Raw genomic sequence first — 14,217 nt, 5'->3', positions numbered from 1 at the left:
TTGTGCATAAAACATACTAGGCTGAAAAGTAATCTGGGCTCTAATAACAACCTTATAATAAAGCTTATTTACAAAGAATACCTTCTGGCGAGACAAACCGACATCACCTAAGGAATAAATGTGCACAGGCATCAGGTCTCTCCAGGCAAGGAGAGAAGTGGAGGGCTAAATCAAGATGCAGGTAGTAGTAGTAGTAGCCAAAGTGGATAAAGCATTGGCCTGGGAGACAGAAGATCACGGGTTCTAATCTCAGGTCTGCCACTTGTCCACTGTGTGGCCTTGAACAAGTCACTTCACTTCTCTGAGCCTCAGTTCCCTCATCTGTTAAATGGGGATTGAGACTGTGAGCCCCATGTGGGACAGGGACCGTGTCCAAACCGATTTGCTTGTGTCAACCCCAGCACTTAGTACAGTACCTGGCACATAGTAAGTGCTTAACCAAATACCACAATTATTATTACAATTAGTAATAGTAGTATTAATGTTTCTACTACTACAGTCTTTTAGACTGTAAGCTCATTGTGGGCAGGGAATGTGTCTGTTATAATGTTATATTCTACTCTCCCAAATGATTAGTACAGTGCTCTGCACACAATAAGCACTCAATAAATATGATTGACTAACTAGTAGTAGCCGTAGTAGTAATAGTATTTATTGAGCACCTGCTGAGTGCAGCGTACTGAACTAAGTGCTTCAGAAAGTACAACAAAAGGAGACACATTCCCTGCTGACGAGAAGCTGACATACCAAAACGAGGCTAACAGAAATGGAAATATTTTCAAATGTGGTAATCAGACTAGAATGAACAGTCAATCATACATATGTACATAAAGTGTTGAGGGAGGGAGTGAATACATGTGTAAGTGCTACAAGTGGTTGGTTGGTTGAGGTGAGGGTGTTAGAAGTTCATTGGGGAAAGGTTTTGGGAAGTAATTCAGGCAAAGTGTTTCTTGAATTTGCTCCTGTGCATTTCCCTGTTGAATTCACGGTCATTTTTTCCCTGACTTATCTGGGTAACTTTCCAGCCTTTGCTTTAGCTGTAACGACCTTGCCCTGCCCTGTGGTGAAGCACAAGCTGCCAGAGCAATCAGGTAAAAACACTCCCCAAGATGAGACTATAAGGGAACAAACTGCCTTTTTAGACATCATATGCTTGGGCAGGATCCAAGGAGTGGGGCCACCTCTGATGGTAAACCAATGTTCCACTAAAGCTTTTAAAAGAAATCACACCCTCTATCCATCACCGTCGAGTCACACTAGGGAGGAAGTATCCACAGAGAAGCAGCATGCTCTAATGGATAGCACACAGGGATGGGAGGCAAAAGGACCAGGCCTCTAAACCCGGCTCTGCCACTCTTCTGCTGTGTGACCTTGGGTAAGTCACTTAACTTCTCTGGGCCTCAGTTACCTCAACTGTAAAATGGGGATTAAGACTATGAGCCCCATGTGGGATATGGATGGGGTTCAACTTGATTAACTTGGATCTACCTCAGTACTTAGTACAGTGCCTGGCACATAGGAAGCACTTAACAAGTACCATAAAAAAAAAAGGTAGCCCAGAGTCAGGAAGAGCAACCCTAGCTGAAGAGACAGGGAATTGCAGTTATCCTGGAGTCTCTATGATCGTGGCCAGCTGCTCAGTCCCCTGACTCAGTTTCTCTAATTGTGCAACCACCAGTGGAGGGTTCACATGAATACAGTAGAAGTGGTGTGGCCTAGTGGCAAGGGCATGGGCTTGGAAGTCTGAAGACATGGGTTCTAATCCCGCTCTGCTACTTGTCTTCTGTGTGACCTTGGGCTAGTCACTTAACTTCTCTGTGCCTCAGTTATCTAGAAAGTGGGTATTAAGACTGTGAGCCCCACATGGGATAAACTGATCACCTCATATCTACCGTAATGCTTAGAAAAGTGCTTGGCATGTAGGAAGCACTTAACAAATACCAAAATTATTATAATCATTATTAATACCATGTGTGCCTATAAAAGACTGTCCCTGCTGGGACTCCAGGGGAAAGAGCATCAGGGCATCAGGAGCCCTGGGAAGCAGCAAGCTTTATTGGATAGAGTTTGGGCCTGGGAGCAAGAAGGACCTGGGTTCAAATCCCGACTTGCCACATGTCTGCTGTGTGACCTTGAGCAAGTCACTTAATTTCCCTGTGCCTCAGTTACCCCATCTGTAAAATGGGGACTAGGAGTGTTAGTCCCATGTGAGACATGGACTGTGTCCAATCTGATTAACTTGTATCTACCACAGTGCTTGGCACATAGTAAGCGCTTAATGAGAACCATAATTATTGTTATTTATTATTATTATTATTTCTAGTCCTGGCCCTGCCTGCCAGGGCTATGCTCTCAGTGCTGAAGGTTTCTGACCAAAGAACCACCCAGGGTGTACCATGAGGTGGACAGGTTTGGCAGGGATCCAGAAGATTAGCAGGCTCATGGGGGGAGCAGAGAACACAGCAGCTGCCGAGGCCACCCCTGCCAGGTCATAGTCATCCAACACAGCTCCCTTAGGCCATGCATGGCACCTATACATAAAACACTTTTGCAGACACTTCCCCATGTGCTGCTCTCCCCCCACCCCCATCCCCGCCAGCCACCCATCTCCTCGCTTGTTGCGCTCGGGCCCCAGCGGGAGCTTGATGGGCAGAAGCAAGGGTGTGAGATTGGCACTGCCCAAATCACCAGCACTAGCATCAACTTTTGAAGACTCAGAATCAGGACTCATCCCTCATTCCCAACAGGAGACCGACTGCCTTGCTTGTGCCTTTTGGAGATGGGTTTTCATTCTGACACACCATGCCTGTGAAAGGGGCTGAGATAATAATAATAATCATCATGGTATTGTTAAGTGCTTACTATGTGCCCGGAACTGTACTAAGCACTGGGGTGGATACAAGCAAATCAAGTTGGACACAGTCCCCGTCCCATGAGGGGCTCACAGTTTCAATCCTCAAATGAAGTAACTGAGGCACGGAGAACTGAAGTGACTTGCCCAAGGTCACACAGCAGATAAGTGGTTGATGATATTCAGCAAAATCTGTCTCGAGTCATAAGAAAGCCATTGTCTGGACTCATGAAGATAAAGATGGTGGTCCAGTTCTTTGCTACTCTGCCCCTTCACACTTGTGCTTCCTGGCTCGCCCAGTGTCAGTCAATCATACTTATTGAGCATTTACTGTCTGCAGAGCCTTGTACAGAGTGCAGAGCACCTGGGAGAATACAATATAACAGAGACATTCCTTGTCCACAATGAGCCTACAGTCTAAAGGGGGAGACAGACATTAATATAGTAAATAAATTACAGATATGGACATAAGTTCTGTGGGGATGAATAAAGGGAGCATGTCAGGGCAATGCAGAAGGAAGTCAGAGAAGAAGAAAGACCTCTTGGATGAGACTTGCCATCCATAAAGCTTTGAAAGGGGAAGAGTAATTATCTGTCCTATATGAGGAGGGAGGGCATTCCAGGTCAGAGGCAGGATGTGGGTGAGAGGTTGGCGGTGAAATGGAGATCAAGACACAGTGAGAAGGTTGGCATTAGAGAAGCAAAGGTGCTGGCTGGTTTGTAGTAGGAGAGTAGCAAGGTGAGGTAGAAGGGGGCAAGGTGAGTGAGCCCCATGAGGGACAGAGACTGTCCAACCTAATCAACATGTACCTATCCCAGCATTTAGAACAGTGTTTGACACATAGTAAGCACTTAACAAATACCATTTAAAAACCCCCCAAACCGATTGGACAGTGAAACTCGGAGTCTCAGATGTGCTGTCCACATCACCCCAATTGCTACAGCTTTCCTGAACTGGGAGGGTATCTCACAAGATGAAGGAATGAGGGAACAAGATGTCAATGATCCCTGGGTAACGCAGGAGAGGTGACGACAGTTAGATGTCTGGGTTAGGGTCACAGGCTAGACTAGTTGGGTATGCCTCAGGCACCCAGTTGGGAGGTGAAGATACATAGCACCTTTCCCCTCCAACCAAACAAAATGTTTTTCAGTCACTGAGCACGTGACTTGACAAAATACAACCTGGCTGCCATTCATGCTGGAGGAATCTGCTTCTCTGGCATGGAAATGAAGCCAGTGTGAGCCAAAGGAAGGGAGTAGTGGGTTTTCCCTGAGAATTGTATTTTAAATCTTGAATTTTGTGTTCTTGGTTGGAAACATCAGTGGTGGAGCCTCACAATGCATGAAAAAGCTGTATTTCACTTCTGCCTGGGGACCTGTCTTCTAGTGGCAGAGTGAGAAAAGAAACATGCAACTTCTTCAGCCAGACAGAAAGGGCGAGTTTCAACATGAATTCATTCAGAGTTGTACAAGGTATAAGGGGGAGCCATTGTTGGGCCCGGCTCTTCCTGTCCCACTCCAGTTGCTATGGGATCATGTAATAATCATGAGAATTAAAACAATGATGATGATAATGATGATAATAATAATAGTATTTGTCAAGGTCTTAATATGTGCCAAGCAAAGAACTAAGTGCTGGGGGAGATACCAGATCATCAAGGGGATCCAGTTCCTGCCCCACAAGGGGCTCACAGTCTAAGTAGGAGAGAGAACAGATACTGAATCCCCATTTTAGAGATGAGGAAATCCAGGTCCAGAAAATTGAGTGACTTACCTAAGATTACTCAGCAAGCAAGTGGCAGAGTGAGAATTAGAACCTAGGTCCCAGGTTCTGTCCACTAGGCCACAATGTCTCTCCATCAAATCAATCAATCAGTAGTATGCATAGAGCACTTACTGGGGCCAAATCACTGTTATGCTATTGATGCCTGTCTTCTTGTTTTGTTTTGTTTTCTATCGCCCCCCCTTCTAGACTGTGAGCCTGTTGTTGGTTAGGGATTGTCTCTATCTGTTCCCAAATTGTACTTTCCAAGTGCTAAGTACAGTGTTCTGCACACAGTAATCGCTCAATAAATATGAATGAATTAATGAATGAATGAATGAATGAATGTTCCAAGTGCTGGGGAGAGTACAATATGATATTCTCTTCCCTCTCTCCCCTTCTGCTCCCCATATCCATCGGCTCAGGGTCCCAGAAAAGGGCCTTGGCCATGCATGCCAGTGGATAGAGCATAGACCTGGGAGTCAGAGGGACCTGGGTTCTAATCCCATATCTACCATAACTGTTGTGTGACTGTGGGTAAGTTAATTAACTTCTCTGTGCCTCAGTTACCTCATCTCTAAAATGGGGATAAGAGCATGAGCCCTGTTTGGGACAGGGACTGTGTCCACCCTGATTAACTTAATAATGTTGGGATTTGTTAAGCGCTTACTATGTGCAGAGCACTGTTCTAAGTGCTGGGGGAGATACAGGGTCATCAGGTTGTCCCACGTGATGCTCACAGGCTTCATCCCCATTTTACAGATGAGGAAACTGAGGCCCAGAGAAGTGAAGTGACTTGCCCACAGCCACACAGCTGACAAGTGGCAGAGCCAGGATTCAAACCCATGACCTCTGACTCCCAAGCCCAGGCTCTTGCCACTGAGCCACGCTGCTTCTCTAATTTGTAACTACTCCAGCTCTTAGAACAGTGCTTGGCACATAGTAAGTGCTTAACAACTACCAAAATAATAATAATAAAATTATTATAATATATAATAATTGTAATGCTGTATAATAATAATTATTATCATTATCATTATTAACACCCCAGCCAGCCCTCAATAGCCTCCCTAATTTGGAGCCTTCCCAGCATCTGACTGTGCCCTTCTACAATGGGTCTGGACTGGTTGGCAGGAAAACATACGTTCTTAGCATGCAGTGCCTCCAGACAGTCTAGGTTGTTGCAGGCCCTGGACAATGGAAGCCAGAGAGCTACCAAGGTTTGCTCCCCAAGCCCCCTCGCCTCCTCCCCCAACCCCCACCAGGGCATTGCCCACCAGGGCAAATCCTCTGGACCTTGAGCTCGTTGTGGACAGGGATTGTCACTCTTTTATTGTTGCATTATACTTCCCCAAGCTTTTAGTCCAGTGCTTTGCACACAGTAAGAGTTTAATAATTATGATTGAATGAATGAATGAATGCACCCTAGCACCAGCCGTCCTGCTGGAGGCCACTTGAGCCATTTTGGAATTGGACTGGTAGTATAGCAAAGGGAGAGCAATGGGGGAGAGCAGGAAGGGATATCCTGCAAGGTAGTTATTACTATTATTATGGTATTTGTTATGCACTTACTGTGTGCAAGGTACTCTACTAAGTTCTTGGAGGATACAAGCAAATAGTTACCTTGGGGAAGCGGGGAGGGGGGGGGCTTACTTGTCCAAAGGTAAAGTCACCCTCAATCCCCGCTTTCCTGTTCCCCTTCTTCCCATCCCAGTTAGATCATCTAATCAGGCACCTCTCCATTCATGCCCATTTTTATCACTTACACATGAATTTCTGTTATTATGTAGTTGCAACTCCCCTAATTATATGTGTGTTTTTTTGCGTTGCTCAGTAGATTGGCAGCTCCTCAAAGAAACAAGCCTTGTCTCCAGGCCTTGTCTTTTTCTACTTCTGTGGTTCCCTCAATGTGCCCAGTACAGGCAGGCACCTGAATGTAGAAGGTGATGCTGCATCAAAATGACATCACAGTGAATGACACGTCAGAAGCCCACCAACGGATCTCAAAATACCGTAAGTCGAGATGTCCTTGTGTTCCCTGAAGGCAGGGCTGGGTGGGGAGACGGCAAGATGCCGGATTTGCCAGTTTAACAGGTGGAAAAATTTAGGCACAGAGAGGTTAAGTGACTTACCCAATGTCACACAGGTAGTGGTGGGCATAGCAGGATCTGGACTCCCAGATCATTCTCAATTCATTCGTAAAATTATCATCCAATCCCTTTTTCAATAGGAAAGTAAGTATCTGGACCCTCTTGCTTCATTCCCACCAATGGAAAAATCCTCTGAATTTCCACTCTATCTGGAACCATTTTGTTATTACTAAGAGAAAAAAAAGGAAACTGATTCAACAGTGGTAAAACCTGACTACATGAGCTATAAGGCTTCTAACCATAAAGTTATTTCACTCCAAATCTTTCTTGCCTTTGAAGCAAATAGCCTAGTGGAAAGAGCATGGAGCTGGGAGGCCTGGGTTCTAGTCCCAGCTCTACCCCCAGCTGGCTGGATGAACTTGGCCAAGTTACGAAACCTCTCTGGGCCTTGCTTTCCTCACCTGTAAAATGGGGATAATATATCTGCTTTCCCTTACCCTTCAATGGTGAGCCTGGTGTGGGACAGGCACAGTGTCCCATCTGATTAGCTATATCTACCCCAATCCTTATGATAGTGCGATAGAACAGGAAACATTCCATATATGCCCTTTCTCTCTCTCTATTTTAGCTATCCTTTGCTTACCACCTTCAAAACCCTCTTAAAATTACATCTCATCCAAGAGACCTTCCCTAACTAAGCCCTCATTTCCCCATCTGCACTCTGCTTTGTGTCAACTACACACTTGGGAGTGTACCCCTTAAGTACTTTGATACTCACCCCAACCCCCAGCTCTTATGTCCATATCCTGATGCTTTAATATTTTCCTTATCTATAATTCATTTTGCTATCTCTCCCCCTGTAGACTGTAAGCTCCTTGTCAGAAGGCATCATGTCTACCAACTCTATTATATTTTACTTTCTCAAGTGCTTAGAAGAGTGCTCTGCACACAGTAAGCACTCAGTCGATACCCCTGATTGACTACGAAGATGTCCCTGCTGATCAATCAATGGTATTTACTGTGCTCAGCACAATGTGCTAAGCACTTGGGAGAGTGCAGTACAACAGAATTTCCTGCCCAAATGTTGGTTTTTGTATTTGGTTTTTTGTTTTGTTTTTTGTTTTCAGTTGAATGTGAGTTCAGAATGATTTGGGAAGGGAGTCAGGGGAAAATAATGCTCATACAATCCACTAGATTGTAAACTTCCTGAGGGCAGGGATTGTGTCAACTAACTCTATCGCCCTCACCTTCTTTCTCATTATAGTGCTCTGCACAGGGTGACTGATGAATTGACTTTGACCCCACCCAGCCCCTACGAGTGGTAAAGTGAGTTCAAGGTGAACTTATTATGGGCTAACTATTTTGTCTCTGGTGCCGTACCTTGAACTTTGCATTGAGAGTAACATATTTATTTTCTCTGGGCTTCTCTATTTCAAAAGTAAGGGATTCAGGGAAATGATTGATCAGTTTGCTGAGGGCAAGCAGACATTCATGTGCCACCCAATTTGCCTTCCCTCCTAAACTGCCCCCACCCTCTGCCTCTCCGCCTTGGACGCCCTGATAGGAAAAGAAAGGGAAAAGAAACATGGGCTATTGTCTTGCAATTTTCACACCCAAGGTCCACATTTCATATTTTAAAACGATCTTATAAATCTCCCAACCATAGAATTCCAGTCCCTGTCTTGCAGGTAAGACCCTCATTTTGTTTTTCCATAGCATTTTTCTCTCCCTTAAATTTAACCGTGTGGCTGCCCAGTCCCTGCTTCATCCTCTCAATACCATCACTCTAGCTCCTTCCAGTGGTAAATCACAACGAGCAACACCAAACAGCTCTGTGATCACTTCGGGGCTCAAGAGGGTGGGAAGTTGAGTTTTCACAATACACTCGTATCCCAGCTCCGTTTCTGGGGCCCTAAAATCCTAACAGGGAATGATGGTGTGGAATGGGAACTCAGAGAGGAGGCGCATTTGAAATTCGTGCAGCCAGTCAGTTCAAGAGGACACGGCATTTTACAGGCCATCCACTCTCAAAGAGAGCATGTTTGCGATCCTGGGGAACAGGACAACCAGCTTAGTTATTCCGTACGGAGCCCTAGGAAGACATTTTCAGAAAAAATTAGCCTTCGGGGGACTCCAAAGAAAGCACAATTTTTCCTTAATAACGGTGGCAGGTGTTCTTGACTAATGATCTTTTGATGGTATTTGTGATGGGGCTAAAAAATAATTCATTCATTTCTGTTTGGTTTTGCTACCAAATGCAAAGGGCAAGTGCCTTCCTGGCAAAATGGATTCTGTGGCGAATGGCTGTGATGAACAGGAAATTACGTTTTGAATTGGACACTACAGAGTGCACTGTCGAATGATTGAGCATGTTCAGCTGGACCTACAGTGGATGAAAACTGGCAAAAAGAGGGGTGGGATAAATTCATTAGCACTCAGTGTGCTCTTTATCAATTAAGCATATTGTGGTAATTAGCTGAAAACAAAACAAAAATCATTAGGAAAGTATTTTTTTTCACTAAATAACAAAATCCAGTATCTGTCATAACGATAGTAGAGGCATAGGAAGATGCTAGGCATTTTTTTTTATGTTTTTGGGTTTTGTTTTTATATTTTCTAACTTGCCCTTTCAGAGTGATTTGGAGTGTCCATGTTTCAATCCAAGAGCCAGGGCTGGATTCGGGGGACATGTTTTAAGGGCTTTCAAAGGCACTTTCCAAGAGGCAAACTTTCAGGGAGTTCATTTCTCATTAGCTGAATGAGCAAGAGTGTCAGTGTGAGAATCCCTTTCCCTGAAGGACAGGCAAGCTAGGTTACTGGCTGGGCTGTAATTCTGCATGTTCATCACAAGTGTCTGCTGGACACAGAAGCTATTCCTGCTTTGATGTGTCCCATGAAGAGAGCAGGCATTGGTGAAGGGCGAAAGAATGTGGTCACCAGGAGAAAAAGACAAAAGAGTGTCAGACTGTACCCCGAAATCTGACTCCCCTGCCACCCTCCGTGTCCCACTCTGCACACTCCCTTATTGCCCCAAGCAATCTGTGTGAGAAACAGGTAGTGTGGCGGGCGCTGCACAGATTCCTCCCAATCGGGCCTACCTCACTGTGCTGTCAACTTCTTGCTCACAGTTTTCTTCCTGCCTGGAACTCTCTCCCCCTTCACATCTGGCAGACCGCTCCTCTCCTTCTCTCCAAAGACCTCCAGGGGTTCTTCCCTGACTAAGCCCTCTTTTCCCCTCCCTAATTGCTACTTTAGGACTTCCTCAGTATCTAAGTACTTGGGGGCCACACCTTCCACCCCACCCCCATAGCACTTAGGGACTTATTTTTAATTTCCATTGCTTCTGCCTACCTATAGGGTTTTTTTAGTATCTGTCTTCCTCATTAGACTGTGAGCTCCCTAAAGTCAGAGATTATGTCTATTAAACCTATTGTTCTCTCCCATGCCCTTAGCACAGCAGGTGCTCAATAGTTACAGTGGATGGATGAATGGATGGATGAATGGATGGATGGATGGATAGATGGATGGATGGATGGATGGATGGATGGATGGATGGATGGATGGATGGATGGATGACTACCACATTCCTGTACATCAGGTGGAACTGAGAGTTAAAACTAAGAGAATCCAAGTGATGACTGACACGAACAAGGCCACCCTGCTGATGAAGGGCAGAAACAAGAAGACCTTGAGGGCAGGTCCCGAGCCAGATAGAAAGCCAGACAGAGGAAACGTTCCCTGGGGTCGACCTTGAGTTACCCGGCACAAGCCCAGCTGGGAGAGATTCAACTGCCTCGACTGAAATGCCATGGGGATGAGCCGATTGGAGGCAGGGGCGGGGGGGTCCCAGGAGGAGGAGGAAGTGGAAGAGGGAGGTTGAGATGGGGTAACCTCCGTTTGGGGGGGCAGAGGCAGGTGCCCAGTGAGGGGCTGGAAGAGGGAACTAAAACAGGGAAAGAACTAAAATAGATAGGAGGAGAATACATGTACATAAGTGTCCATGGTGGTTGGGAGCACTAAAGAGATTTGGTTGAGGGGAAGAGGTGAAATGGCAGGTGGGGCGATAAAATGCAGAGATGAGAGATGGAGTAGGGAAGGACTCCTGGAGGGGATGAGATTTCAGAAGGGCTTTGAAGATGGGGAGAGTTGTGGTCTCCCAGATGTGAAGGGGGAGGGGCTGCCAGGCAGGAGGGAGGCCATGAGCAAGAAGTTGGTGGTGGTAGTGGCGACAACGAGGCACAGCGAGTGGGGTACCTGGAGACAAATGGGGAGGGTGAGCAGGGGTGTAGTGAGAGAAGAGCGAGGGTAAATTGGGGGGTGGGGGAGAAAACTGTTGAAGTACCTTTAAGGCAATGGTTTGGAATTTCTGCTTGAATGAGGGGAAATGTGGGCAAATTGTGGGGGTTGAGAGCGAGGGAGGAGTCAGGGAAAAGGCCAAGATCATGGGCCATAACGATGTGGAGGAGAGCAGCATTGTAAACTGTGTTGGGAAAGTTGGGCAGGTTTGAGAAGGAAGATGAGGAGAGCAGTTTTAAACCTGTTGAATTTAAGATGCCAGAGGGACATCCATGAGAAGTTGTCCTAGAAACAGGAAGAGATAGGAGGGAGATTGCAGAGGAGGTGAGAGAGAGAGGGTCAGATCAAGGTGTGACTGCCTAAGACCCAGGTGACAAAGGCCCAGATTCATACACTTTTACACTTCAATGACTCCTGCCTTCACACCTACTCTGCCCCTGCTTTCTTCTACTTTCATACCAACCTAGTCTGTTTATTCAAATCATTGGCCTATTCACTCCCAAGGACCCAAGAGCAATTCAACCATCTCCTCAGAAAAACTCCAGTGGTTGCCCATCCACCTCCACATCAAACAAAAGTTCTTCACCATTTGTTTTAAAGCACTCAGTCACCTCGACCCCTCTTACCTTACTTCGCTCCTCTCCTACTACCACCCAGCCCGCACCCTTGATCCTCTAATACTTCTAACTGTACCTTTATTTTGTCTATTTCACCGCTGACCCCTCGCCCATGTCATGCCTGTGGCCTGGAACGCCCTCCCTCCTTAAATCCGACAGACAAATACTCTCCCTCTCTTCAAAGCTTTATTGAAGGCACATCTTCAAGAGGCATTCCCTGACTAAGCTCTCCTTTCCTCTTCTCCCACTCCCTTCTGCTTCACCCTGCCTTGCTCCTTTTGTTCTTCTCCCCTCCTGGCCCCACAGCACTTATGTATATATCTGTAATTTATTTATTTATATTAATGTCTGTCTTCCCCTATAGACTGTAAGCTCGCTGTGGAGAGGAAATGTGTTCGATTATTGTTGTATTTAACTCTCCCAGGTGCTTAGTACTGTGCTCTGCACACAGTGAGCACTCAAATATGATTGAATGGATGAATGAATAAAGCCGGGCATACCCCATGATACAACTGTGTCGCACAATTTGGGAGGCAGCTGACTTAGTTGAAAGAGCAGAATGGAAATGGAGTTGGGGACCTGGGTTGCAGTCCCAGTTTTGCCACTGGCCTGCTGTGTGACTCAGGGAAGTCACTTCACCTGTTATAAGTTATAACTTATAGCATATAAGTTATAACTTATAACTTATAACATACCTTTCCACTTGAAACAGCATGGCCTAGTTAAAAAGCATGGGCTGGGGTGACAGAGGACCTGGGTTCTAACCACAACTCTTCCAGTTACCTAATGTGTGACCTTAAGTAAGTCATTCAAAATGTCTGTGCCTCAGTTCCCTTGTCTGAAAAATGGGGATGCAAACCCTGTTTTCCCCCCTACTTAGATTGTGAGCCATATGTCATACCTGATTATCTTTTATATAGCCCAGTGCTTAGGACAGTGTTTGGCATATAGGAAACGCTTAACAATTACCACAATAATCATTCTTACTGCCTGTAATTTATTTTAGCATCTGTCTCCCCCTCTAGTTTGTCAACTCCTGAGATGTCTACTAACTCTACTGTCCTCTCCCAAAACCACAGAACAAGTACTCAATAAATGCCATCAATTGATTGATTGATTGAGGGCACCGTCAGTAATATCAACATTAACACTCAACAGAACCATCGCAAAATAGGGATGAGTGTTCTAGAGGATTACTTCCAAAGGTTCCTCGAGAAACAGATTGACATTCTGAAAGCTTGCTAAATTCTGTTTCCAAATGTCACTTCAAATGTTTGCAGAGGACTCAGGGTGTGGGGATGGTTTTTGTGTGCTGGAAGGTGATAGGAAAGCAAGAACAAGGTTTTTCCAAGGGAAATGAAGTTCTGTGAGTCACACTCTAGAAGGGTAATTCTAGGAACACTGATGAGTTGCTACTAACCTCCTTACTGCCACTAATAAAAAACAGCACCTGAAAACAAACAATGTGTTGAGCAACAAAAATAGCATCAGGACAGTTTTATTTTTGTAAATATCTCAAGGAAGGGGAATAGCTCACTGTGGGAAGGGAATGTATCAGCTCATTGTTATATTGTACTCTCCCAAGTGCTTAGTAAAGTGCTCTGCAAACAGAAAGCATTCAATAAGTATGATTGAAGGAATGAATGAATGAAAAGAATGTCATGCATTTTTTTTCCTAAAAATCATGGTTTGGATTTCCAAAAAGTAATGAAAACTTTTGATTATCAATCAATCAATCAATCAATAGTATTCATTGAGTACTTACAGCACTGTACTAAGCATTTGGGAGAGTGCTATACAACAGAGTTGGTAGACACCTTCCCTGCCCAAGAAGAGCTTACAGGCTAGAGGGGCAGGCAGACATTAATATAGTGACAAATATATTACGATAAGTAAGTAATGGCATTCCTCTTCTCTACATGACTAAGTTTTACTTTCTGAACCCACCTGAAAACCCTCTTGTCTGCTGACTTACCTTAGTCAAGTTGCTTGACTTCTCTGTGCTTCATTTACCTCATCTGTAAAATGGGGATTAAGAATGTGAGCCCCATGTAGGACATGGATTGTGTCCAACCTGATTATCTTGCATCTACTCCAGTACTTAGATCAGTGTCTGGCACTGAGTAAGCAATTGACAAATACCATAAAGAAAAACTTCCACCAGGAAGCATTCCCTGGTTAAGCTCCTCCTTCCCAAGCCAAGTCTATTCATCAGCTGCCCTTAGCACTTCTGCGTATTCAACTACCCTTAGTACTTATACATATTCTTGACTTACATTAAATGTTTTTTTAATTCATCCATGATTATTTCCACTTTTCAGCTATTTAAAACTCTAATGTACAGGTTCTTTCTCCTCCTCCAACTATTTGTTAATGGCCTGTCCGTCTGTGTCCACCAATTAGACCATAAGCTTCTTATTCAATTGTATTCTCCCAAGTTTAGTAGAATGTCCTGCACACAGTAATCACTCAGTAAAGCTCTCTTCACACAGTAGGTGCTCAAAACACTGCTCTGCACATAGTAGTTGCTCAGTACAGTGCTCTACACTCAGTCAATTACAATCAATTGATCATTTTCCAGGCCCCCCTAAACTCATCCCA

The sequence above is a fragment of the Ornithorhynchus anatinus genome, chromosome X1, assembly GCF_004115215.2.
Source record: "Ornithorhynchus anatinus isolate Pmale09 chromosome X1, mOrnAna1.pri.v4, whole genome shotgun sequence".
Classification (NCBI taxonomy): domain Eukaryota; kingdom Metazoa; phylum Chordata; class Mammalia; order Monotremata; family Ornithorhynchidae; genus Ornithorhynchus; species Ornithorhynchus anatinus.
Note: the sequence above shows the minus strand (reverse complement) of the source record.